Below are 27964 nucleotides of genomic sequence, written 5' to 3'. Positions count from 1 at the left end.
TCCTTGACATTTAAGTAACTCCACAGCTCATTTCCCATGCTCCCTTTTTTTGGGTATAGAAAAGCCTTTTTTTAAAACTCCAGACCATGTTTCAGAATAAATCCAGTCTCTATTTTACTTTTTGGGCATTACGGTACATGTACTTACAGTAAACATAATATTTTGCTTTCTGTGTTTAAAGTCCATGTAGCAATTGCACCCTTACTGTTTTAAAAGGAGTCTGTCTAATCCAAGCTCATTTCACAGGGCTCCAGTATTAACAATACCATCACTTTTCCTGTACTTACCCTAGGGAGGTTTTCCAAGAAAGTACGATAAATGTACTTTATCTTCAATATTGCTATTTATTGTTAATTTTTTCCTGTTTCCTGACACTTTCATTCATGCTCTTTCAAGATCAGGGAACATCGCAGGAATCAGTGACCTTCTTGTGTCACCTGGACCTCGTGTCCCCCTGTCATTGGGGGGAATTTGGGAATCCTTGTAAACATGAAAAGCTTATGAAAAGCACAAACAACTGTAGGAACCCTCTCAGAAGAGAATCCTGTGGATGTGGGTGAAACTGTAGCATGTAGCAGGACTGACAGATGTTTACCTAACTCTTGTCACAACACTTATTGATTTCTGCTGCAAGCATGGGCACGCATACCTGGGGAGTGAGGATGTAGAAAACCACGCCTTAATACACAGCATTTCAGCTTCTCCTGCCTCACTTATAATGGGGGCAAATTTACCGTGCTTTCCAACATGACATGAAATTAAGGAGTAGCTGAGAAGCATCTACGTAGGAACTTAGAGCAGAATTGCTGGTGTGTCCTAAATTCATAACGTGATCTGCCAATGTCAGAAGTTTTTGACAGGTTTCTGACTGTTTCTCTCAATTTTCAGTCTGCCTGGCTGCGATACCAGCTCCTGCCTTTTCATCTGCCTTGTCAGGTTTTGTTTTCTTTTCTCACATATTAGATGTGTCACCTTGTAGAACTGTGAGCATGAAACAGCCCTTCTCTTGCTTTCTACCTGAGACAGGCAACTTCTAGATGACAGGGTGTGCTGAAAGCCAAGATTTAACCACAGTGGATGTGTGAAATCATTGCTTCTATTTTCCTGGTTACGGACGGAATTTGTGCAAGAAAACTGATGTAGCATAGAACCAAACTAAAACAGGAATAACAAGGAATGTAGCCATTACAGAGGACCTGAAACACAGAATATAATAATGAGAGCTGATTTTAATGCAAATGCATATGGTACCATAGGCAAGCAACAGGAAAGTCAGGTCAAGGATACTTTTTAAGTATTGTCTTTATTCAAGGATCTTTTCCTTTTTGATTTATTTAAAGAAAAAAAAAAAAAAAAGCTTCTGCTGAATAGTGAATTTTATTTCAATTGTGCTAGCGGGCTGTGGCCAGATCAGCAAAGGAATAGGAATGCTTCAGCAAGATGTGCGTGCAGCCCTCTGATATGGCAGGTGGAACAGCTTGAGCTTCCCCTGAATTAGCTACACAGTGATGTAAGATGGAGTATGGGAGAAAAAAAAAAAAAAGAGCACATGAAAACAGGTTGCTTGCTCTAGAGCTGGATCCTACAGCAGGAAAACAAAGGCTACGTGTTGCATGCCAACAGAGTGTGTGGGATAGGAATGTTAGTTGTGTTCCACTGTGCAGAGTGACAGCAGCCCAGGTCCACCTTTTTGTACAGTTTATACTGTGAAGAAAATACATTGTATACCTGAGTATTTACACGGGCAGACCTTTGTGTCTGAGGTTTCCCCTGGGAGGTAAGAAAATGTATAAGTGGTGCTGCTTGTTTATGAAGGACAGATCATACTTGCCTCATCTTGCATAGTTTGTGACCGTGGTGCTGAAGAAATGCAGGGGCTGTTTTACTGTTGTGCTCTGGCTTCCCTGAAACTTCAGTGCTAGAGGAAGTAATAATGCACTTTGAGGCAGCTGAGCTCCAGCTTCTCTGAAGAGGACGCTTCCACAGAGGAAAATGATTAAAAGGAAAAGCTTTCTCTCTGAGAAATTACAATATATTTCGTGAAACTGAGCAAAATCCCAAGGCGCGGATGCTAGACAACCTTGGGAAAAGGGCATTTACTTCAAGTGTTTGAAAAGAAAAGCTATTTAAACTTTGAAAGAGCTATTGGTTTTATTGTTGCAATATTTACGATCCTCTCTTTATAGGTCATGCAACCATTTCCTCAGTTATCCTTAATCTCCTACCAGAAATTCTTTCCGTTGGCTGGCAGTCCCCTTGAGCGGAGCACTTGCACTACAGAAATGGAAAATAGCAAATATAAACCAAGTGGGATCATTTATAGCTGTCTTGCTAAGTGTGTAACACATCTGCAGGAGGATAAGTTGCTCTGATTTAGCATGGCCATTGTTGACATCTTGCTGCTTCTAAAAGGAAGAAAATAGCTCTGTGTAGTGTCCTGAGGTATAACTGTGGTAATCATGGAAGGTAGAAATGGAAAAGGCTGCTATGCTGTCTGTGTTGTTGCCCTATCACAATGCAAGACAATTCAACAGTGTACTTTCTAGGACTTTGTTATTCAACTACTTGTTTGAAATTCTCCTTCGCAGCCTAATAAATCTCATAGAAAGGTAGTTAAAATTAAGTTATTGGAGAGGTACGAGAGATAGAGATCCTTGCAGGCATTGTGCTGAAATAAAGACCTGTCTCCTGGTTTATCTAAGCATCCGCCCTTTCTCAATGAAGACAATGTAATATATCCACTTCCTTTGTTCGGTATTTATGACTGCAGCATTTTCATAAATCAAAACTTTTTTCTGGAAGGAAAAGCTAAAGCAATCTCCACTGGTTCCTCACCAATTTGCAAACCGCTTTAAAACACGTTAATTAATTTACAGAGGCAAAGTTATCCTTCTGCAAATCTGGATTAATTTTGCTGCACCCACTGGGGTTATGCTGGATGAATGTTGGAGATCCTGACAGCACAGTATGACCAACAGCTTCCCTTCTGCATCCAAGGAGACAAACTCGCAAGAACAAAGACAGAGACAGACAAGCACAGGCGCCAGCCACAGATGCTGTACCCTGCAGCCAAAAGGAGGATGTTGTTTCAGGCAGGCTCCATCTTGTTTCAAAGTCTCCCGTGTAAGTAGCTTTTGGTATAAGTAATTGGGAACTCACCCGTGCACAGCAGTGTTGCTAACGTGAGGAAACCCTTAGAAATGCTGTAGGGTCTTTGCACTGAATACTGCTTCATAAGAAATTGCTGCAGTAGAAGGATTCAGGAGTTGGACTCCCTTGATAAACACAAATGTCTTCTTAAGAGTAGCTTTAATGTGTATTATCAATGCTCTTTGTGGAAGCAAGGCTGTAAGAAAGAATTGCTGCCAGGGCTGGTTTAAGCTCTGCAAGGTTCTCAGTGACAGGAAGTAAGGCAGCAGCAGCAATCAAGTGCAGTCCAAGCAGCAGAAACAAACAGTAGAACTGAACTGCTCAGGGCTCTTGAGAGGGAATGTGCTTTCTTTAGCACAGTCAATGAATCCAGAACAGCAACCACAGAACATCTTGCTTTCCTTCAGGGAAAAGGAGGAGGAAGGGAGGAAGGAAGACCCAGCTAACTTTGGACTTTCTTCTAGTTGTCTGGGGGTTTAGTGCAGGATTAAAAGGAAAGTCCTGGTGTTTTTGCTTGCTTTTTCACATGTGTGGGGGCTTACATGCTGTTTTACAAACGGTTGTTGGTGCATGATGAAATCCACTAAAATCCTCCTCATCATTCCTTCCCTGTGCAAAAAGAAAATAGCCCAGTGGGCCAAATGCTTTGTTAGCCCCTGAGCAATTGAGTCTTCCTCTGTTGCTGTTTGTGTGTGATTAATCAGTGCTTTTGAAGAGATCATCTGCTACCAAGAGGTCCTGTGACTGCTCCCAGCAGTCAGCCTGTGGGCTTTGCCTATGCAGTCCCACCCCAAGCTCCCAACAGCAGCTCAGCCACAGGGAAGCTGCTGGTAGGCTTCCATCAAGGGGGGTGACACAACGCTGTACTTGTGAACCTGGATTTTACTTTGCTGCCAACCATTACAGAAGGCGAGCTGGGACAGGGAGTGAGTCACAGGGTTCGTAAGCAGTCAGATTTGAGCATTAAAGAAGGAACAGCCTGGCCCACCCAGCTTCGCTGTTCTCTGTTCCAGAAACTGCTGGAGGCCAAGTCATAGAAACGGCTGCTGCTGGTCCATTTCCCTGTGCAGCTCTTCCTGCTGTCACCATTGTCATCATCCCTCTGTTCTCTGGGCAGCTCTTTCTTTGGGATCCTTGCTAGGGCCTCCCTGCAGCTGATGCAAGGGTAAGGAGGAGGCTGTGGCTGGTGAGAGCTAGGAAAGGCCGTGTACGCTCGTGTGCCTGTATGTCTGTGCAGGAGAGATGAAATACACCTTCTGTGTGCAGCCCTGGATCCAAGAAACCTCTCATATAGCTTTCCAGTCCTTGGTACTCCTTCTTTTTATCTTCTTTTTTACTGGTCCTAATGTTGTACAGTCTTGCAGTTGTTCTCCTCCTCTAGCTTGCCTTCTTATGATGCTCCCTTCCTCTATTATTCCCACTTTCTGTCCTCAGGTTCTACTGTACTTGACTCCGGTTCTTCTGCAGGTGGCAATAAGCAAGTCATGTTGCGCACTTGTTTTAAAATAAAAATGCAGACGTTATGCTTCCCCATCAAACACCACTTCTGAGAACTTGTGGAGGAAGCCTGTGAAAGGGCAGTAGTGTAACCACCATCCAACGTGAGGGAGAGGTTAAGCAGTCCAATTGTAGCTCTAACTGCCTGATTATGGCAATTTCTGTGCGTTCTCTCTCCTCAGTCTGCCTGAAGGAGGCACAGTTCTCCACACCAGCAAAGGAAACTGATGTTTCCATCTCCAGATGTTCTGCCCTCCAGTCTGCACTCTTTTGCCCCACTCTAGTTACACTTCATGCAGTTTGCCAGACCCCCTCCTTGTCTTCTCACACATTCTTCTTGCAGATCATCACTGCTGCTCACAGTCTGTGCCCAGCTCACCAGACCAAAGCATCACGGCTACTCTACCTGCAGTACAACTTTCAGTCCTTCTGACAGGTATGGACCTTTCCACAGTCAACAGTGTTGCTTCCTCAGACTAAGGCAAAATGGCAGCTACTCCATTCTGCTTGCTTTGATCTCCCTCATGATAAAGGACAATGGGAGCCCTTTTGAATCTGAGGAAAAAGCCCAAGTTAAAATAAAAATTAAATAACATACCCAATTAATTAGAATCACTGCAAAGCCTTGGAAAGCTGACATCTTAAATTACTACACAGCTACAACTCCCAGGAAAAAAACAGTAATAATTGGGAGGAAAAAATCACATATTCCTGTTATCTTAGTAGGAGTCTGAACTAGACAAGACAGGTGGGAGCATTTCCAGCAATAGCATTAGTCCTGCAAGTGTGGTATTACCAGATATGCATAACTTCCTTATTCCCTAATTGCAAGGGCACATATATATATTCACGCTTCCTGAGGAATAAAGAGGATGGGAGGTTTGTGTCCCAGCCCTCTTTTTTCTTCCAAGCCTGACTGTTCTATTGCAATGGGGCTAGGTGACATTAAAAAGTACACAAATGAGTGCCGTATCTACCCTAGAAGCAATGGAAAACTCCAGTGTACGCCTAAACCTTGGAAAGTGGAAGGGGAGAGAACCTTTAGCAGTTGCCCTATGTAAAATTCTAACTCTGTCCTGATGATGAAGGTGGAGCTGTGACAATAAAATACTGCAATTGCTTTCACATACCTACACTTTAGTTTTATTTAGGTTCAGCTAAAGGTGACTCAAACTGTTGTGTGCAGGCTCCCGCTGCTGTTGAGTATCATATCTCCGACCAAGTTGGGGAAATGGGGAGGTTAAAAGGTAAATAAAATCTTGCCTGAGGAGCTGCACGACCTCCGGCCTCAGCACAGCTGCCAATAACTTTTATGTGCACACTGCTTCATTTTCAGTACTGGAAGAACAACGCAGACATCTTCCTCTGCCAGCAGAGCAGGGGAAAAAAAAAGTGGGCAAAAAAAAAAGACAGGGTAAAAGAATACAATATTATTCAAAACATTTTCCTAATTGCCTATTTTTTTTTTCTATTAAAAAACTCCACATGTTAATATTGTTTTGCTGAAAATTACGATATTTAAATAGCTTCAAATAATGTTAACGAAGCATTGTTTTAGCTTCGCCTCCAGGAAAAAAGACAAAACAAAATACTGCAATAAACTGTTCTCCGTTTAAGAACAGCTGCCATCACATTGGTAATATTTTCCCTTTAGCTGTGGGCTGACAAGCTTCTCTTTTCTCCCCCTTTCCTTTCAACAGGATTCTGCGAGCACGGCAGCACAAGCTTAAAATTCTACTGAGCATTTTGCCCATGACATACATAAACTGTTCTTGTAACTGTTGCAACTGCATGTCTTTCATGGGTATGGCACAGGAAAATAAGTTCTGTCAAAATAAGCTTATTGTGTTGAGTATGGTTACGGATGGAGACATGTCTGGGACTTGAAACTTGAATGCTATGAGTTTCTATATATATATATATATATATATATATGGGGGGGGGAGGACTTCTTTGCAAAGCAGGAATGTTAGCATTAATCACCTGGCATGCATTCAAGTTTGAAAATCACATTTGACGTATCTCCTTCATTTTCTCCTGCTTTCATTTAATTCTAGTATTCATTCCCTCTGTTTTTTCTTTAAGTTGCTCTTTTGTGTTTGTTCTCTGCTGTTATAGAAGACCTAGGAAAGAAAAACAATAACAATTAGTTTGAAGTCTGCTCTTCTTTATTTTAAATACAAATCCTTTCTTCCTAACCCCATTTGTATATCTCCCAGGCACATGAAGTCTTACTTCCTCTTTCTCTTGCTTTCTCCCTGGAAATCTATGTGAAGGATGCATAAGAATAGTTGGGCAATCTTACCAAAAAGCTGAAGGAGCAGGAAATGCTGAATCCTTAGCAGAAGTGTTTGCTGCAAGTAGTAATTAGGATAAACACCTTTAAATAAGGATAATCGGTATTTTTAAAGTACCCAACGTTCCCAAATATTTGATGTTTTATTCATCTGATACTCTGATGCCATATGCTGAATCTTCACTGAAGCTTTCTAGGAAAAGGATAGAAAAAGCGCAGCTTCCAATACAAAGAAATAAGCAAGAAAATAACCTAATCAGCCTGATTTTGTGTGTAACAAGAAACATTAATTCTTCTATAACTTTTTCACAAATCATTTTAACAACAGCCTTCTTTTTTTTCCAATGCTGGCTGCTATAGATCATATTTGCAATGCTATATTTCATACCAAAACACATCATAATAATGCTCAGTAAAGATCAGCAATATATGCTTTGCTGCGGCTTCCATAAAGGCAACCTGTCTGTACTCGCAGCACCAGTAACAACACAGGTACTTTCTGTGCCCACTACATAACTGCGGCTTAAAGGATCTGAAGCAGGAAAAAGGCTTGGCAAAATCTGTTTTTCAGTACCAACAGCTTCTGGTGAGTGTAAGTAGAGTTCATTCGGATACACTAACTTTAAGAAGCCAGCAAAACTCTAAAAAGAAGGTTATGGCACTGCTGGAAATAATAAACCACTGTCAGGTCTAAGAAAACCTAACTTCTAACTCCAGATTTCAAGGCTGTTTCTAGTGTTTTATCCCTTCTCCTGCACTCTGTTAGATGCAGCATTATTTGCCCCTGGTATAATGAGGAAATTTGTTTTTTAAAGAGATGAGGCCACGTATTTTCACAGCATAAGGAGCAAAGGCGAGATTGACTCCAGTGCTGAAGGACATGTCTCCCTCAGGGCTCAGTGTGAGCTTTGTGAGTAGGGTCCCAAAGGCAGCAGCACATCCACACGCTATCAAACCTTTTCCCCTGCACTTCCTTAGCATCGCACACCAACCACAAGGGAAAGCTCTTCCTGAAGCCTTCATCCCCAAGCAGCCGAAGCTCTCCAAGCACCTGGCAATGCACCACAGCAGTAGCATAACACTGACATCCAGTGGATGAAAAAATACAGTCTCACTTGCTAACTCCGTCCCACTTCTGGACAGAAATGCAAATAGGAGAGGTGTGAAAACATAGCAAGAACTACTTTGTTCTTACACATTAGGGCTTTTGGAGCTGGAAACTAGCCCAGGAGCTGAGATTCTCCATGTGTGAACCTGAACGAGACCTTCTGAACTTCCAACAAAACCCTGCCCCCTTAGAGGTTGCTTTCCCTCAGTATCTGCACAGCCAGGTCGGTATTGCATCTCTGTTCTTTCGCTTTTTGGCACCTAAAGTCCATGTTCAGCTGCTGTGGCGTTATAACGGGATGCTCCTGAGGAGACCAAGTGGAAACATGGCGCTGGCACACAGGCCTGGATGAGGCTGGGAGGGGACAGACATAGTGCTAACAGCAGCCCTCAGCAATACCAGAGAACCAAAAGAGCGTGGAAATGGGGGTACACACCTCCATTTTCCCTCCCTCCCAAATGCATCTCCGACCACAGAAGAGCCCGAGTTGGAAGGGGCCCATGGAGACAACACCAAACCCCACGTCTGAGTGTGGATGACCCCACAGGTCCCCTCAGAGCGCCCCTTCCTCACCCTCCAGGCCCCGTTTCCCCCCCCCCGCACCGTGCGGAGCAGCGCTGCCGCCAACCCGCGCTCTGAGGAAGCGCCTCACACCGCCCCCCCACCAACCGCCGCCGCCAGCCCCGTCACGTGCGCAACTGGGAGAGCCACGTGACGCCCCCACCGCCTCACGCGGCCCGACACCGCCTTCCCCCCGCCTCCAGGAGACGGTGCGGAGATTGACAGTTAACTCAACCAATCATAGGGAAGACAACGCCCCCTCCCGCCCACGCCTGCGCGTAATCTGGCACCGAAGGCGGCTGCCAGTTGGCTGCGGAGGAGTCGCCCCCGACCAATGGGCTGGCCAGTAGTGTGACTGACATCCTCCCCGTCCAATCGCTGTGTGGGAAGGGCGGAGCAAGAAGTAAATGTTGCAGACGGCAGGAGTGTGGCGTTGTTGCCCCCTGGCATCACGAAGAGGCGGTGGCCGCTGTCCTCCTCATTACCGGGTGTGCCCGTCTCCTCCATTGGGCAGAGGAAGGAGGCACGCTGCTGCAGCCCCCACATCCACTTCGTTTCCAGCGCCGCTGCTCGATGGGCCGCGTTACAATGTGACGAGCACACGCCTTCGCCAATGGCGTGCGAGGGCGCAGCCTACCGGCCAATCCGTAGCGAGAGGGGGCGGGGCAAGTAGGGGCGGGCGTCTCATCTACGGGGCCAACCTCCCAGCCAGGGGGAGGAGTGGGAGGGGGTCGGTCGGTAGCCAGCGAGGGAGGTAACGTCAATACGTGACAGTCAGCCGGGGCAGCCAATCATTGAAGGGGTACCGTCGAGTCTGTCCAATCAGAGGAGCTGGAAGGCGGGTCTTTCTCTTTGATGGACGTGGGCCTTGGCTTATGGGCGGGGAGATGCGTGCGGCTCTCCCCAATGGACAGCATTCAGGGGCGGAGAAAGATAAGACGAGCAGGCGAGACAGCCAATCAGCGCGGGGGTCGTCGGGGCGCAGTCCAATGGGCGGCGCGAGGGGCGGCGCGGGGGCGTGTCTCAGTGTGTTTGGGTTCGTGCTCCTCGGGGGAGGGAGACGGCGGCGAGGAAAGTTTTTTTTTTTTTTAAACTATTTTCTCTCTTTTTTTTTTTTTTTTTTTTTTTTCTTACTATTTGTGTCGGCGCAGCAGGAGGCCGCGCTCCGCTCCGCAGCCTTTTGGCGTTCGTTGTTCCCCGGGCGGAGCCGCCCCCGGCACTGAGAAGGGGGCTCAGCGCGGCGGCGCCTCAGCGGTGAGTGTGTCCTCCCCCCCCTTCCCCTCAGGGCCCTTCCCGCCCGCGGGCCGCGCGCGCCGCCTGTGAGGGGCCATTGGCGGTAGCGGCGCGCTCGCCCCTCCGCCCTGCAGTGAGAGTGAGCCACGGGCGGGCTGAGGGGGGCTCACCCAGCGCGGCGGCGGCTCGAGGAGCTCCGTCCCTCCGGTTCCACCGATAGGGCCCTTGGGGGCCGTCGGGCTGCTGCCCGGCCTCGCGGCGTGCGGCTCCCGGCCCGCGGCCCCGGGAAGAGGGCCGGAACGGGAGAGAGCCGCTGTGGTGTGGGGACGGCGCTGAGGTGGCGGCGGTATCCCGGCGGTATCCCGGCCGCTCGCCGTGGTTGTGTGGAACGTTGATGTGGGGACGTGGGTGGGAGGAGGGACGGTGCCGAGAGGTGTGTCCCGGCGGCGCGGGGAAGGGGATAGCAAACTTTCCCGGGGTGTTCGTAGCGATAGGAGCCGCTGGTTGGGTGTGGAGAGGCGGTGCTGGGCAGCGCGGTGTCCCGCCGGCTCTCGGCGGCTGCTGCAGGGCAGAACTGAGGCGTTCTGAGCGAGCCCGGGGTCAGCGCAGCGCTGCCCTGGCCGAAGCAGAGGGGCTTAATGCTGTACACTCCGCTTTAGCCTCCCTATGGTTGTTTGGCCGTATTTTGCTACCCCGAACAGTGACTTTGCTATCTCTCCCTATAGTCTGCATTGCGCCTTTAGAGTTAACTTTTTCTGCCCTCTCCTTTTTTATTTTTTTAACCCTCCGTAATCATATTTAACCACAGCTTGTCTGATTACAGTCCCACTTTCATCTCCAAAACCTATGCGTTTTTCTGAGTAGCAGCAGGTAAACCCGTGTACTTTGTGTAGCCCTGTATGAAAGTTTTGCGTGCTGCTTTCCAGTACTGTTGCTATTCAGATGAACTGAACTTTAGTTTTTGGTATGATTGTATGCAGAGCAGCTTTGCTTCTTCAACTTCTTATTGTACGAGTTCAAGCAGCTTTCTATTAAGCTCATCTGTACCGAAGTTGCTTAGCAATCCCACCTCTCCTATGGTTGCTGTGACAGTGCAGGTGCCTCAGAACACACGTACTGCTGTGGAGCTCAGCCAAACGTTCTGATCTGCGGTGGCACCCGAGGTCCTGAACTCAAAGATAAGGTCAGGGCTTTGCTGCGTGATCCACTGTCAGTGCTGGGGCTGCCATGCAGATGGACCTTAGGAGTGCTTGGTGAAGGTGGCTCCTCACCCGTTTGTTGTTAACTTTGCTACTCAGGCAGGTAAAGCCTGGCAGTGCTTTGATGGCCTGGCAAAAAGATGAGGGGAGAGTGGAACCCTGTGTGGCAGCAGGCACGCATTAGTTTTCTTGCTCTGAAGTTGTGGTGGCAATGCGGTGCAGGTAGATATTATGTCATAGAACTAGGTGTGATGTTCATTATATCATTTACTTTCATCTTGGCTAGCTATGTTTCATGTAAACATTTTGTGAATATACAATTTCATGTAAAACTATGCACATATATATATGCAATTAACTCAGAATTGGCAGTGCTAATTGGTAAAGTTCTAGTGTGTATAACTCGTCAACTTAGTCTTCATTTGTTTCCTTATGATGTTATCGGGCTGCTTAGGAAAAAGATTCTCTTAATTCCAATAATGTGGAAGTACTGGGTAAAACAGTGACCCTGCTTTATAAACCAGTGTATGAATGAATGTTACTGCAGTGTTTGCATAGCTGCACATTCAGCTGGAAATCTGAGCTGAAAATGTGACAAAAATAAGGTTTGGTCCAGTCGGATGTTCACAGAATTATCATCAAGGTTGGAAAAGACCTAGAAGATCATCTAGTCCAACCATTACCAATACTTCCCGGCTAAATCATATTCATCAACACAACATATAGATGTTGTTGGGGAAGGAGAATCTCGAAACTGAATCAGAGAAAGTATCACCTGCCAGCAACTGTGTGACTGAGTATTGCAGTCAAACCCTGCAGTTAGTGAGCGTGTCATGGCTTTGCCTGGTGATGAGCATTTGATCATTAGAACTTGATGTCCTATAGCTTTCCAGGCTTGGAGGATGACTTGAAGAGGAGGGAGTTTCAGAGAGAGCAAACTTAGCTCTGAAACAGTAAGTTTAGCCTGAGGTTTTCCTCCAATGGCAGGTAGTAGTGAAACAGAAATAAATTGCTTTGCAGAAGTAGTGCCTGATTGCTGCATTGGAACAGTGGGTTGTGGAGCTGCATCCCGGATGGTGGAGTGAGGTGAGGAGTGCTATAGAAGGCATCATTTGAAAGGAAGTTCAAATGGATTTTGTTCTTAGGTCTTGATTTTATTTCACGGTATAACTGGTGTGTTTCTGCTCATGGAAGGCTGCCTTTACAATTATTAAGAACTGGAGACCATAGAAAAAACATCCTAGGAGCTTAGTTATTGATTTGAATGGGTTTTTTAATAGTCTACCAAATGGTTTGGTTACTTTATTCTGTTTTCTGCAGGATACTTGGATGCAGAATTTTCTGTCCTGGCTGCTTATTGCCATTATCTTTATTTGTGTGTGTGTGTTTGTGTTTATATATGGATAGTCCGGCTTGTGCAATAATGACAATCAGCAGTTGCTTTGCGGCTTCTTTGCTGCAGAACAGCAAAGACTTTCCTCACTAAGACTGTCACTGTTTAGAAGTGGCTTTTTTTGTTGTTTTCATGTGGTAAAATAAGTATTTAATGCATGGCTAGAGGAGGAAGTATCTGAAAGTCACAATTAGATACTGCTGGGTCTTGTTCAGCACAAGTTTTGCCCCCTCAGTCCTTGCAGTGTGTTTGCCTGAGCTGCTGTTGGAAGTGCCTTGAATGGTTTTCTGATGGTTTTGTTTTTGAAAAAAATACTTGTAAAATGTTACATTGTCTTAGGGAAAGTGAATTGTCTTCTGTTCTAATAGTGAGAACTTAGTGACACATATGTAGAGCAATTAATACTATATATTTCTAATTGTTTAACCAGATGTGGTATAAAAGAATTTGCTGATAACGTTCCATACCTTAGTAATTGCTTTTTCCTCCTTCTGATAAAAGTACAAACTAAATTGTGCTGTTCTTCCAGCACTCGGCATGCGATGTAGAGCCTGAAGAACTGCTCTCAATTTCTTGTTAATCCAAACTAAACTTTTTACCCCCGTCTGCTAATAGAAGCAGGGACGCACTGTGGTACCGGAGCCAGCTGTCACTGTCAGACAAGGAGCTGCCAGTTGGCATTTCTGCCTGGGAGTTGATGAGGGTAATAGCCAGTAGGGTATAATGCTGCTTCTTCCCTGTCACTCTTAGCAGACAGTAAAACTCTTACACTTCCTAGATTTCTCTGTTTTATTCTCCATATTTGCTTTGCTATGTGCAAAAATAATGAAAACTTTTTTTTTTTTTTTTTCCCCCAAGGAAGTAAGCGTGCTTTGCTTCAAAGAATGGATGTTGTTTGGCTTTTTTTCCTCCTATGGAACAGTAGGCATTAAGTCTACCAAATACATTTTCCTTCTCATAGTGCTAAGAAGGAGAGGGTGTTTTTGCACTTACAGATTGCACGTTGTAGGGGAATGCCCTGAGGTTTTGAAGTTCTCATCGGCGTAAGGTTTGTGGTTGGAGTTTGGATGTTCTCCGTGTTTACCATGTCGTGAGCTATGGAGATGACCTTTTCCAGTTTCAGCTACTCAGTACGGATTGCGTTTCTGGGCCTCGCCAGCTTTAGAAGTTCTGAAATCAGATATCTTATGTGTATTTCCTGATGTAACGGGTGCAGATTAGGAAAAGCACAATGGGTCCTCCGTGAAAAGTCTGAAAATAAGTGATTGACTGGGGGGAAAAAAGACATTGGTTTACAAGGGTAAGTAAAATACATTTAAAGGTGGCTCTTAGTTTAGCTCTTGGGTTTTTTGAGAAATGGGCTGTTTGACAGGAGAAATGGGAGCTACTGTAAGACAGAATTCCTGCTGCTCTAGGGGACTGGTCAGAATAAATGTGCCCAGTATAAACTGAGAGGCGGTATATTTTGACCCTGTCAGGCAGAAGATTGAAGGCTGAAAAGCTAATTAGAGGATGAGAGGATAAGAAGCAAAGTTGCAAAACAAAGGGTTGATAATTTTAAATAGCCCGACAGAGGATTAAGCAAAAGGTGATACAATAATAGGGTGCTGTGTGAGGAAGAGCCCTCTAAGCCATCTCAATGAGCAAGGAAGAAAATAGCTCAGTAACGTTTTTAGTTGATCTAATTTCTGTGATTTCATTTTAGCTATTGAGAGTGCAGTGAAATGCACTATAGTGGCAACAACCTGACCGAGGCTTTTTCATTAGTGTTATCAGTTTTTGGCAGTGAAGGCTTCTGCCTTTGGAGTCTGTTCCATTGTGCTGTTGGATTTAGTAGTGGTCTACAAGGAACATTAGTTTGTACCTATGCTGATAACTTCTCTGAATTTGGAGATTGTCAGATTCCAGCTTCTCCAGTAGTTACAAATGTTTTCTTTAGCTGTTCTTCTGATGATCTTCTATCCTGAAACCGCATTTTTCCCTATCTTAGTCTTGCTTTTCTTACAGCACTTATTGTGCCTTGTGGTCCTTTACAGTATTTGTCACGTGGCAGTAGTAGACAAGTTTCACAAGTGAAATTGTAAATGTGATTTCAAATGAAGACGCTGTATGTTTGCAAAACTCAAGGCCAGCACTCTTCTTTTAAGTTTGGTTTATTAGATTGGTGTGTTATCGGAACAGACAAATCTCTGGGCTGCTCTGAGGCAGTCCTTGCTGACCTCCAGGGCCCTGTGATCCCTATGAGAGCCTCATCTCTGAACCACGCTCATGGTAGGAATGGGCTCCTCTCGAGGAGAGGGCAGGAACCCTCCTGGGGTTGCCAGCATGCAGTGCCTTAAACATGCTTTGGCCCTGAGGTGATCCCCATGTTAACATCAGTCCCTCTTGACTTCATCCTACAGTCAAGAGTTATGAATTACCCAGGCGCCTTGTATCAGCACGGCCTAGCTGCAGATACAGACCTCTTAGTCGCTGTCTGCGGCTGAGGAGATGTGGGTTACTGAGACCTTCACTTGTATAATTGAAAACCTTTTCCTTCTCTACTGGAATGTTTCGTGGTTCCTTAGAAATAAGCTGATTCCCTTTTCTGGAGACAGCTGAAATGCTTTGGACTACATTTTATTTTCTTGCTACAGCCGACAGCAGAATCTGCTTTTTTACGCTGTGATATCATAACTTGATAAGTCCTAAGTTTTTCCAGAAGTACAAGGTGAAGTCACATTGTACATTTGCTTCCTTCGCTCATACAATGATACCCTGCTTCACATAACCCAGCTTTCTGGTTTTTACACGCTGGCTTCAGATATTGTGAGTTAAGATTAGTAGGTGGGAAATCTCACAGGAAAGCTGATGTCTTGAATGCAAACTTAGGATCAAGTAGTGGAGTGAAATGTTTTGTCTCTGAGGTAAAGGAATGTGATGTGTTTGCTTGCCTCAGCTTCTTGCAAAAAAACAATGCATGCTTCACTGCAGGATGAATTCTGGGCCATCCTTGATCTGAAGCAGCTGGAAATCACTGTAAGAAAGAAGGCCATAAGGTTGCATCAAATAGTTGCTCTATGATGTTGTCAGTTACTGTCACCTTGGTGGGGTTTTGTTTTGTTCTTTGTTTTGGGTTGGAATTCTTGAGGAATTTTCTGGGGTATGTTTGTCACGATTATAACAATATTGTTCTATTGCTGTAAATGTGGTAGTTCCATTGCAGTTAGAACACGCACGTTCTGAAACTTGTGTTTGAATTTCTTGTTTTATTTCTTTTTAAGCTGAATTTAACAGCTCCTAAGAAGTTAAATAAAGAGCACTTTGGCACTGCCAGTGTGTTTACAGAGGAAGTAAGTATGCAGGGAAATAAAATCGGCCAGTCACCTCCTCTCTTATTGGAAGTGAACTTCTCTATTGGAGAGAATGCATTCAAATCAAGAAGTGTTTCTCTTTTTCAAAAGGTGAATTAGTGTGGGCAGAAACGTTTCAGACCAAAGGTGTAAATCCCATTGTATCAAATACTTCTGACCTTGCCTAATAAGCCATGGAAAATCCTCCTGACCGCATACAGTAGCGGTGGCCTTAGGGCGGGCAGGACCACAAAGACATGATTGGTCTGGTTGTCTGCAGTTCTAACCCCATGCTTAGCCTGGTTGGATGATACTTTCACCAGTTCGGGTAACTAGATAAACTGGTAATGTCTTCTGCATGAATACTGTATATCAGCTTCACTTGGCCCTGCCTCGCTGTGGAAGGAATCTGGCCATGTAAATGTTACCTCAGTTTTACGAAGCTGCAACTGAAAAAACAGCTGGGAATTCATATTAGTTCATTTTCAAATTTAATAGTGAACGAAATCCCCCATTTAAATGTGGAAAAATGTTCAAAACCAGGAACAAATTTGAAGAGTTACATTTTTAGATATGATAGGGCTGTGAAAATCCGTTATCATGTATTGCCAAAAGGCAGAATTCAGTATTTCTGACTGCAAAAACAAATGCTGACTGCCCACCTTTTAAGTACAGGGCCGCATAGTATTGAAGAGCTGCCTTGTGCCAGCCCCAAACAATGGAAGGTTTGGGGCACTGGCTTCAGCAGGTCCTAAACTTCTCCTACAAGTAGTTCCACACTCAGCTGTCCTCACTGAGTGCCTTTACCAGAGTTTGCGCTGTTGAGGACGAGTTGTCACAAATAACTTCATATTCTTTTTAAATGTAAAAAAGAAAAAAAACAATGCCAGAAAACTGAAATGCATTGCCTCATTTCTTTGAAGGGCTGAAATAACATTGTTAAATATAGAGCAGATTTTTGAAAGTTAGCTTCCTGTCTTTTTCTTAGGCACCTAAATAGCTGAGAAGTACCATTCAGATTGTTGTCAAGCTGTAAATATTGATGAAGCTGAACTTGGCAGCTGGGTATGTTGAAAGTTGATGTTTGCATTTGTAGTTCAGAATAATTTGCTTAACAGCTTCGTATTTCTTTTTTTTTTCCTTCGACGTTAATAGTGTTAAGATTTGAACTTCTCTCTGCATAAATAATCATGTTAGTGGGAAGTCAAATAAAATGCCTTAGCTTAAAATAGTCAGTTATTCAGAACCTCCCCCCATCGTCCTCCCAGCTCTGTCTCAGCCCAATCTGATGGTATGTCCACCCTAAGCTGCATTACAGGCTGTAAGATCTAGAGCTTCTCTATGCAACGGAGGTTCTTGTTTCCTTGTTTGTGTATCACTATTGGAGTTAGCAGCAGTGTTTTAAGAAAGAAGATTGTGATATTTTTTTTTATGATAATATGTACCTATAGTAAGAACTGAAGAGTTTGAAAGGGCGTTATCTCCCAATCCTGTGGTGTGTTAGAAGGATTTTAATGGTGCTGTCTTTTAAATCATCCCTGGAAGTTCCCATTTAAATGTGTCAATGGACCGATAAGCCACCCTTTTTTTCCAGGGCACGAGGCGCCTGTTTCCTACTTTATCAGTTTTTAGTTTGTTTCTGTCGCTGTGTTTGACAGACATTGTTACATAGGTCTTCATAACTGATACTTCTAGATGAAAAGGAAAACTTCGATCTTGAGTCGTCTCCCTCTCATGGTATAAATAACCTGATGTGATGATTCGGATGGAATTACTAGCAGTAAAGTTATTTGTAGAGTTCAGGTTTAAAGTCGAGCTGTTGCGAAGTTGTCTTCTCTCTCGTGTTTTAAGATAGACAAAAATGCTTAAGGTCTGCTCTAGCTTACCACCCCTCTTGTTCCCCTTCCCACTCTGGAACTCAGGTCCTCGGTTTTCATAAGGCTTTCCCTCGTTTTGCAAATATCCTGAAATAAAGCCTTGCTTTTGTTCTGCTTGTTTGCTTCAGCAGTGCTGAAGTTTTGGGAGCGCTGAGAGAAGTCTACACAGCTTTGGGAGTGCTGTGTAAATGGATTGCTCGCACTTTGCATGTCTTAACTGCATCCCCGTTTTTTGCCACCAGGGCACCATTAAATTACACCGTATTTGTAATGCTCATGGTAATGACTGCTTGTGTGCCATTAAGATTCCGATCATTGTTGCTATTATCGTGGGGGAAGCCATACTAGCAGTGTGAAATAGCTCTCATTTGTGCCTGTAAAGCATTTGTTTTGGATACCTAAGTGCGCATAAGATGAACAATTGAAAGAAATGACTTGGGCTTTTTATATTGTAATAGTTTGTTTCTGACTTTACTCAAAAATTTCTTTCATTACATTAACTAAGTAAAACTTTCATGTAGAGCTGAAAACGTAGCCAGTATTCTCAGTTCCTCACATTTTAGTTCCTAGATGCTTCAATCATCTTCAAAATATAGCATGCTGCTGCCTGTCCAGTGGAGATTGCAGTGGGCAGAGCACAAGGGGGAGTGCCCTGCGTTCTGGAGAGCTTGCAAAGATTAGATCAGTGAACATAGAGTTTGATTCAAGAAGATGTGGTTGGTCAGGCAAGATAAAACACACTTCCAAGATCCTCAATTTTGATAGTTTTCACATGAAATATGGGGATGAAGCGTTGAAGGGTTTGAGGAAGAAGTAGAAGCAGTTTGGGGGATACACATACACGCACACGTAATTTTATATATACAAAGTATAGATATGCTTCAGCCACACTGAATAGAGGGGGCAGTGCACAAAGGAGTTTGGCAGGCTTAGCCAGTGAGTGGCCTTGGGCTGGCAGCAGTTGGGATTTAACCTTGCTTACAATAGAGAAGTGATCTGTAACGTAGGGTAGGCTGCTGCAGCAAACTAGAGACAAAAATACATCTTAAGTTCACTGTGGTTTTTCATGAATTCTTTAGCAAACCCAAAAATGAACAGGAAATAAGAGAACTTTCCTGCTTCTTTATGTGTTGGGAAGCATCAAAAAGGTGCAAGCAAAATGTTCTTAAAAAGCACACATAACAATCTCTTTTTCCTTTAGTGAGAGGAGGAACACTTGGCACCTTGGATGTTGTTTGTGTAAATGTTTTGGAACACTGGGGAGGTGGCAATGCAATGTTCTGTCTTCTGTTCATTTTTCAAGGTCGTCTTCAGACTCAGGAGCTAGAGACAGGATTTTCTGTATAGGGAATCTGACTGCACCATTTTTGTTGTACAGAGCTGCCATTCTTAACTACTATCCTGCATGTGACAGGTGATCCAGTGTCCATGTGATCAAGTGATCACAATTTTTGCTTTAAAATAAATTATACAGACATTAGTTAAGAAATATTATTAGTTGCTTAGAAAAAGTCCTATAACTAGGATTTTAAAATGATTTTTTTTTTCATGTTATGCAGTTGTCTGTTTAGCAGATCTTAGATTCATAGAATGGCCTGGGTTGAAAAGGACCACAATGATCATCTAGTTTCAGTCCCCCTGCCATGGGCACGGTCGCCAACCACCAGACCAGACTTAAGCAGTATTTTACTTCATGAAGTGGTTTTCTTAATTTATACTTGGGCTCTTGGTGTAGGACTCAATTGCTGTGGTTTGGGGCTTATGCTTGGTACCTGTAGGTTCATGACATAATGTTTGCATAGTCCTTCTGTTCTTACAGTCCCTTAGAAGAACAGGCCACGCAGGGTATCTATTCTAAGTTATAGTTATGTGTATTGTTGAAAGTGACTGTGTCAGATCTACATTAACAGTTGAGTCATTTTCCATCTAGAGCAGACAACTTCAGTGCAGATAAGTTAATATTGAACGAAGGTATGAAGTCGTGCAGCCAACACTGAATTAAACATAATGGATGTCTCATCTCATGTCGTGTTTTGCTATAGAACACTGTGGTGATTTTTTTGTGCAGCACTTGACTCCTATTGCTGAATGCTGTTTTCCTGTTTCTTACTTTAAAAAACAACAACAACAAAAAAAGCATTTCTGCTTTTTTCCCTTTCTTCCTGGCTGCATTATTTAGAATTGTATCTTTAGTTATTTTTTCCTTGAGGGGCATCTTCAGGATTTCCTTCCACCTAATTAGGGCAAATGAGTGGTTCTAAATACTATAGAAGAGTGGTGTCAATTCTTTCTCAGACACCACTAGGGTCTCTTTTCCTACTTCATTGTTCCTAGATGATTATAAATTACATTTCCTTCTTTAGTCTTGGGAAGTGAAATGCAGTAAAGGACTACTGTGATGAAACTTGGCAATATGGATTGTCTTGGACAATTCTTATGGTAGATCATGGCCTTTGCAGTGAAAGTGTTCTGTAGATGGGAGGGAGAGAAAGGAATGAAATATTTCTGTGCTATTTTGAAGTTGGGAATTGCTTTGGGCCATCTTCTCAATTTCCTAATTGGAAATGTCATGTTTTTGTGTAGTTATGTCAGCTGGCTTTTGTGAGGTGATGATTTTAGACAGCTTGAGGCCTTTTGGAAGGAGCACATGTGTGCGTTGTTGCTTTATCAGAAGCATTGCAGTGTGTAAGTTGGAACAGAGTTTAAAATTTACTGCTGTCAAACATTTTGGGATACTTAAACGGCAGTGGTGAGACCCCCTTTTTCTCTCCAAATGTGCTGTTGCTAGTCAGAAATAAAATTAATGCAAATCATACTCAGGAAAGCTCTTAGTTAATGCCAGAAGCTCAGAAAAAAAAATAATTTTATATATATATATATATACACACATATATATATATATATATATATATACTTTTTCTGTTTGTGGCAGCTATTCCAATTGGAGGAACAGTTTGTCACTATGTAATGTTGTACGCCTGTACAGTGATGTATAGTGACAATAATGCAAAGATGGTACAGGAGAGGTGGTGATAAGTATCCAAAAGGTTATTTAAAGGAAAGACTCACCCAATAGAGGCCTTCAGTCTGCTGGAAAACACTGAGGCAACCTCCACCAAGGAGCAATCTCAAAGAGATGCTGCTTCAGTGGTGGTCAGCCCTTAAATGAGGTCTAGAGGAGGTGGAGTCAGGCTCCCCCCCTTCCGGGAGCACAGCTGAATTACCCTCGCCTGTGCTCCCACAGTTGACCCAAAACTTGCCTCAGCTGATTAATCAGAGGTTCAGGCTGTGATTACCAGTTTCCCATACATACACCTTAAGCACAAGCAGTCACCAGCAAAATGCTGTAGTGAATTCAGCAAATGCCACCTGCTGATTAACTATATGATGAACCTTTTTTTAAATGGCACCTAAATAATAGCCACTGGAAAAATTTACATTTTTTTGGTGTGTGCTGTTAACTTAGATGTATGGTGGGTCTCTTCTTGTTCCTGGAAGTCAGTTATGGCTTGCAAAACTAAAACCGGAGTATCTTGTGGCTTAGCTGCTGTTAAGACAGGGCAGTAGGTTCTGAATTAATTGATGTGTTCTTAAGTGTTGGCCAGTTCAGTGATGTTTGTATGTCGTCATTCTTTCAAAATAGGATTACATACCCAACAATTATTAATGAGATTCGTTTTTACATGTAATTAATACTCAGGAGTTCTCAGAATTACAAACCTTCTTTCCTTGAGTGCACCTGGATGCGTTATCTCAGTCCTTAAATAAGGAACAAATTTCACCCCATTCTTCCTCTCAGCTGCAAATATTTTTAGTATTCCCTGCTGTTCTGAAATCTCTCAGCCAGTAGGAAATTCTGTCACACGTGTTATTGGTGTGATCCAGATTCAGATAGGAGATTACAGGGAGAGTTTGAAGAAGACGTTTTACTGGTTGTAAACTATTCCTTCCAGTTCTGTGCACCTGGAATACTGTGGTGTTCCTATAGAGGCAGCTTATGTGATGTGAGCAGAAAGGAGGTACTTGCTGTATATCATGAACTTGGTAAGCTCCCTAAAAAATACTTAAGGGGAAAAGTTAGCCTGGCAGTCCTGACTGTAGGGGATATTCTGCAGCTTCAGATATCTTACCTCAGCTAAATGAATTGCTGCAGTTAGCAGTATGAGAGCCTGAACTGCATGGGGAATGTTGTGGAGGCTGCACTGTATGTGCATGTGGGACTGGTGTGTCAAAGTATGACAATTTATGTACTGCAGCAGCTTGTAGATATAATGAATTGTTTCCATAATGACAAAGTAACATGTTGAGTCTGATGTCACAGTGCACCTGGGTATTAAATCAGTACGTGTTATTAACTGGTTAGTTCTTAAGACATGTCAGAGTATTGGGGAGGGAAAGGTAGGATCCCTCCCAACTTTGTCCTTTGAGAGATGCCTAAGTTGTGGCTGGGATTTCTTTGCTTTCATTTTTGTTTTCACTCCCCTCTTGTTTCTCTTGGGCACTTGGTGGCTACGTAATCAAACTGTGTCTGCTTTTCTTAATAATTTTTTCGTTTGCAGTCCAGACAAGCACGTTGACACGTCCCAAAGCTGCTGACAGAATTAGATAATTTGAGGATCTGAGTTAGGAGATGTATCTGTAATATTTACATTCATTCTGACTGCTGCAGATGCTGGGATTCTCCTTGCTGTACTGTCTTTGCAGTCTTACTCATCTGCATGTCATATTCTGCCTTTAACCCAGTCTAGTTTTTTGAGCTACTTTGGTTTTGCTAATTAACATCATTATTGTGCTAGAAACACAGCTTTATATTTTTTACAATAGCCATAGGAAAATGATCAGTCTTTTGATAGATACTCACTTGAGGCCTTCTCTTATTAGGGATAGGAATCCATACTCTTTTTCGCGACCAAGATTCTGTGATGAGGTAGGACATGTTATTGGTGTAATTAGCAGCAGTTATCTCTTCCTGTGGAGACATTAGTGGTTCATAAGCATTTGGTGGCTTGGCTGGAATTTTTAGTGCTTTTGCTAGATACTAATGCTGTGGTATTTCGGCATCCATCCTATAGCAGACTCCCTGGGGAAAAAAAATGGGTTTTATTGCTACATTCTGCAGTACTTCATAGAATCATAGAATGGCTTAGATTGGAGGGGAACTTAAAAGATCCACTACCAACCCCATGCCATGGGCAGGGATGCCCCCCCACCAGCTCAGCTGCCCAGGGCCCCATCCAACCTGTCCTTGAACCTCCAGGGATGGGGCACCACAGCTTCTGTGAACAGCTGTGCCAGTGCCTCACCACCTTCTGAGCTAAAAATTTCTTCCTAACTTATAACCTAAATTTCTCCTGTTTTAGTTTAAAGGAATTGTCCTATCACTGCCAAAACATGTAAAAATCCTCTCCCCCTCCTTGTACGCTCCCTTCAAGTACTGGAAGGCTGCAACGAGGTCTCCCCAGAGCCTTCTCTTTTCAAGCTAAACAAGCCCAGCTCCTTCAACCTTTCTTCATAGGAGAGGTGCTCCAGCCCTCTGATCATCTTAGTGACCCTCCTCTGGACCCACTCCAGCAGCTTCACATCCTTCCTGTACTGGGGGCCACAGGCTTGGATGCAGTACTCCCTCTGGGGCCTTACAAGCGCGGAGTAGAGGGGCAGTCACCTCCCTCTCCCTGTGGCCACCCCTCTTCTAATGCAGCCCATTAAGTGTTGGCTTTCAGGGCTATCCACCTTCAGATCTTTTTCTGTTCTGAAGTGGCATAGATGTTAGACTTACTTTTTGGCTGATACTGTCATTGGATGGGGGTGGATGTCAGATGTGCATTTTCAGCCAACAACAGTCTTTTACTTCACCTATAAGGTGTTGTGTACTGGACTGCATGGATAAATAATACTGTTCTAAATGACATTGCTGGATGTTTTGGATGTGTTTCAGGCAGGTGGATGATAAATAATTGTTTAGTTGAACAATTCAGTTTTCACTTCTATAGCATTTAGAAATCAATAGGGAAAGATGGAGCATTTACTAACAATAGTGTGGGTATGCACTCACTTATTGCAAAATAAATTGGGAGTTAGGGTTTTATTAGACTTCATTCTCCAGATCCTTAATTTGTAGCAACAATTTAAAACGTCTTGCTTGTACTCAATTTAGGTATGAGGCTGCTATTGCCTTTGGGACATCATGTTGTTAAGGTGGTAGTGCTCACTTTGGAAAACTATTTCAAACTGATTGAGAAGGTAGCATGTTGTGCCTGTGGGTCTGTACTGTTTCTCATGTTCATTTCCGAAGGAAGGCTAACATTTCAGTCCTGTACCTACAGATAGGTAGTGGTTCAAAATAGGTCAAGCAGTTCAAAACTGTTGTGAAAAGGGTAATATGATTATAATGAGAAAATGATAACGTGCGTACATGTGTATAGTATTTACAGTGTGCCACTGCGTTGGTTGTTGCTGCATGATGGGTGCTCACCTGGTGCCTGGCCAGGCAGCTCAAAGGCAACAGTTGCTGCCTTTATGGTGTGGCAGCAGAGGGCAGGGTGGAGCCAGGACAGCTGGCCTGAATTGAGTAAGGAGTATTCCGTACCTCCTGACCCAACACAGAAGGCTGTAAAACTGGGGGGAGTTGTCCTGGGGCAATTGTTGCTCTGGGGTTGCTGGTTGTCAGTCAACAGAGAATGGTGGGCAGTTGTGTTGTTGGCAGGATATTGGCTGGCAGGCAGTTGTGTTGTTAGCTGGGTTTCACTCAGCATGTGACAAGTAATTGCATTGTGGCTATATCTATATAGTTACCATTTCATATTTGATTGTTTTCCTCTTCTGCCTTAGTAAATAGGTTTTATCTCAGTCCATGAATTGTACCCTGTTTCCAGTTCTGTCTCATCCCACTTGCGGTGGTGACTGAGTGAATGCCTGTGTGATGTTTAACTGCCTGCTGAGTTAAACCACAAAAAGCTTTTTTTCTTGTTTGTTTGGTTTTTTTCCCTTTCCCCCTCCCAACAAGTGGTTCCAATGGCAAAGTTTCTACAGACTTTGATAACAACAGTAAAATCTTGGAAGAGAAATATCCTGCTCAGGATCAGTTTGATGTTTCTGTCACGCAAGATGCGTTTTCAGGCAGAATTTAATGTCAGGCTGCAGCATGTGGAATTTATTCTGGTGGCTGGTTAGCTTACTGTCAGTCTTCGTCAAATGGTCTTGCCTCTTAAATGGCTTGGTAGGTCACAGGATAAGCATCCTTTTTTTCTCAGAACTTGTTGTTCTGGTTGTTGGCCTAATTTTTGGGGGATGGGTAAGTAATAATTTCTTGAATTAATAAACTGTATTGTGGTTTTGGGGTTTTCTTGAAGGTAGCTTAAAATGCATTTCCAGGAGTGGTACAGCTTTATTCTGTAAAAGTCTTAAGTTTCTGAAACATTAAATCCAAATTTGGCCCTAAGGATCAGCAAATAAATCACTTTGCAACATGTGACTTTCTTGTCTTGGGAGAATAATTTCCTAGATTAGGGTAGCAGCTGAGGTAGGAGAATAGTGAAGAGTGAGCGTTTGATTAGCAATGTGTGTAACTGCAGCTCTTTTTCTTCCCCATCTGCTCAATATTGTATACGTTACATTGAGGGAAAGGAAACTGTGTTGTTCTTTTGCAATTACAAGTTTTTATTTACTCCATGTTATCTGACAAGGTAACTGTGACATTTTGTAAATACTTTGTAAATAAGCATTGCTGAGCTTCAGAGGCAACTGTCTTCCATTTCTACGTGGTTTTTATTTAGTAAAGACTATGTTGGATGTCTGATTTATTAATGTTTTAATATATATATATATATTTGTCTTCTAGAGTTTCGTTTTTGCACTGAATGTAGCCAGGACGGATCCTTGTGGGCTTTGGCAGCCCTTGGAAACTGTCAAAGGTAAAAAATCAACTGAAGTTCAATATTGCGTTCTTGAAAGTTGAAGGTGAGATGTACATCTACCCATACTAATTTTTAACCATCTGTACAACACATTGCTGCCATTGGATATATTTTTCCAGTTTGTTACTTCTGGTTGGATTGGATATGAAAGATTTTATGTTGCTGCCTGATGGGATTTGTGTATGTCAGCTACAGTTGGTTTGTATGTTGGCTTTCTTTAGAATCTCATCATAAATTAATTCCTTTTCAAAGCCACTAATTTCTGCAAGTTTTTAGTTTCTATAAGCAATTAATTTAAATTTAAGCTTTATTTTTTCTTCTGGATGCTCTTGCTTATATATCGTAACTCATTTAAATTGACAAAAACTCTAACGTTCTTTTTCGACGTATTAAATTCTGTGTTGCTTTTGTACAGTGAGAACAAACTCCATGTAATGTAGAAACTGTAGCAATATAACTAGATAATCTGTTGAAAATTAACATATTTTGTCTACACATGTACATAAAGGCCAGTGGTTGCAATGATCTATCAAAACTGTTATGTTAGTAAAATGAACAGTTTCATTTAGGACATAGTTCTGTGTAGTACTGCCTTTATTTGAACTCCTGTTTACAAAGGTGGCACAAGTTCGCTGTGTTCTGAAGAGCATTTGTGTGCTTGTTTTGCTTTGTGCTCTTGAGAGCACCTTCAGGTTTTGCTGATGATCTGTAATGGTGACAGCCTTGCCATCCTTTGAGGGTTTTTCTGTGGGCCATAGCTGATTCAGACTTCACAATGCATAGGAACCACAATTGATTTTACATTATAAAGCTCTTCTTTTCTCTATATCAAATGAAAGACAATATTTTCCTCTTTGTTCTGTGATTGCTGCTGGCAATCTGAAGAAATAGTGCTGAAAGACCCATGTAGTAATTAGATAAGGTGCTTGGTTCTGGTGATGATTATTTGATGCCTGGCAAAATTCAAGACATTTGGATTCCAGCTCTCTTGCTGATGAGGCTCTTATGTTTCTGAATAATCAGCCTTCCTGTGTGAGGGAAAGTCAGACTGAGGAAGTACCTTGTTCATTGGGATTACTCTTCATGGATTTAAGAATTTATGGAAGTTTGGCTAGGTTTTGCTTGCAGACTTTTCTAGAATGCAATAGTGAGAAAATGGCTGCTCTGCACTGTCGTGCTTACCCTGTATTTATGTCTGGTAGCTGTATCCAATCATCCTGTTACTGCTGAATAAATTCTGTACATCTTTGCTTGAGAAAGTGATGGAACACAAATAGAACTAAACATTAAAGCTGATCTGGCCTGAAGCCTTATTACTTTATGATAGGATAACATTATCTTAGCCATTAAGGTTCATAAGAACGGTAGCATGTTCACATTAGTGAGTGTCTCTACCTTTCCTAATTGCTGTATTATATTTTAGAGTTAAAATCTGTCACTAACTTTAGATATGCATCTGTTAGGTGTATGTTGACATACCTTTTGTCAGACTTTCACTGGAGTGCTTTTCACTCACGCTGAAGCTAGTAAGTATTTCCAGAGGACCTCAGATGAATAAAAAGGCTGAGGAACTTCAGTCCCATCTGAAGTAATTTTGATGTGTATATGCAAGAATGAAAGAAGAGGATTATCATGCTTTGACCTTTTCCAAGAGTGGCTTTGTTCATAGGTGTCAGATCTGAAACTCTAAATGGACTGTCTGGTAACTTTATGTAACTTTATCCCCAGGGAATGTAGTGCATCACATTACTGCTTATTTTGCCTGCCTCCTTTTCAATCTTACAGGCAGTACCAACTGCCTGTCCATCCTTTGTGTACAAAATAAGGAAGCTACCCTGAGTGTGATCTTTAACTTTCTGCTCACAAGCTTAAGAGGTTTGACACTGCCAGCAACATGAAATAACTGTTAATTCTTCGTATGCTGTCAGTAGGCAGTCACTTCCTTGGCTGTGAAGTCATCCTCGGTTGTAATGACTACTACAAAAAAGTCTGCCGCAGAAATGCTTTCTCAGGGATTTGGGAATCCCTAGATGTCTGCTTTTGGCAGTAAGGAAGCTTGAAGTGCAGCATTCTTATGCTAGTGGCTGTGTGAATCCTTTCTTTTGTAGGGAGTTAAGGAAAGTGGGTAAAAATACTATCAAGTTGGCCATGTAGTTTGTTACTACATAGTTTGTATCCTGAAAAAAGCCAAAATCCACAGGGGAAAAATACAATCAAAGGACAGTACTCAGCAAAACTTCCTCCTGCAGTCTGTGGCTTCAGGGCCTTAAGCTCTTCCTGTACCGGTTGCAAGATTAATATTTTCTGTGCATTTCTGTTTTCCCCCAAGTTAGAACCTTTTAACTTCCAGCTTCTTGCCATCCCATGTGAATGAGTTCATGCTAGCTGAATGTTGTATGCAGTGG

The 27964-nt window shown here is 43.0% G+C and overlaps 1 protein-coding gene and 2 long non-coding RNA genes across 15 annotated transcripts in view; 1 reads left to right on the top strand and 2 right to left on the bottom strand.

Annotated features, from left to right (window-relative positions):
• Window positions 1–5209: 5209 nt before the first annotated feature.
• On the bottom strand, window positions 5210–9687 carry LOC107312881. Of its 4 annotated transcripts, XR_001554679.2 has the most exons (4): window positions 8655–9687; window positions 6953–7001; window positions 6631–6770; window positions 5210–6012 (listed from the first exon to the last, which is right to left on the bottom strand). It is a non-coding gene; the product is annotated as an uncharacterized LOC107312881 (long non-coding RNA). The 4 variants fall into 4 exon arrangements; XR_001554674.2 differs by lacking the exon at window positions 6953–7001 and having other exon boundaries at window positions 9098–9687; XR_001554683.2 differs by lacking the exon at window positions 6953–7001 and having other exon boundaries at window positions 8655–8836.
• Window positions 9688–9751: 64 nt separating this feature from the next.
• The window catches only part of TNRC6B (trinucleotide repeat containing adaptor 6B), a 121076-nt gene continuing 102863 nt past the window's right edge, over window positions 9752–27964 (top strand). For 9 of the 10 annotated variants that reach the window (XM_032444645.1, XM_032444658.1, XM_015860539.2 and 6 more), the window contains exons 1-2: window positions 9752–9866; window positions 25484–25556. The gene's annotated coding sequence lies outside the window, so the exon portion shown is untranslated. Of the gene's footprint in view, window positions 9867–9942; window positions 9985–25483; window positions 25557–27964 lie in introns of those variants that run through there. The other variant, XM_032444684.1, reaches the window with a different exon arrangement.
• LOC116653458 lies at window positions 15356–24142 on the bottom strand. Its single transcript, XR_004307298.1, has 3 exons — window positions 24059–24142; window positions 22508–22726; window positions 15356–15453 (listed from the first exon to the last, which is right to left on the bottom strand). It is a non-coding gene; the product is annotated as an uncharacterized LOC116653458 (long non-coding RNA).

This window comes from Coturnix japonica, chromosome 1 (assembly GCF_001577835.2).
Source record: "Coturnix japonica isolate 7356 chromosome 1, Coturnix japonica 2.1, whole genome shotgun sequence".
NCBI lineage: Eukaryota > Metazoa > Chordata > Aves > Galliformes > Phasianidae > Coturnix > Coturnix japonica.
Note: the sequence above shows the minus strand (reverse complement) of the source record. Positions and strands in the feature narration are given on the sequence as shown.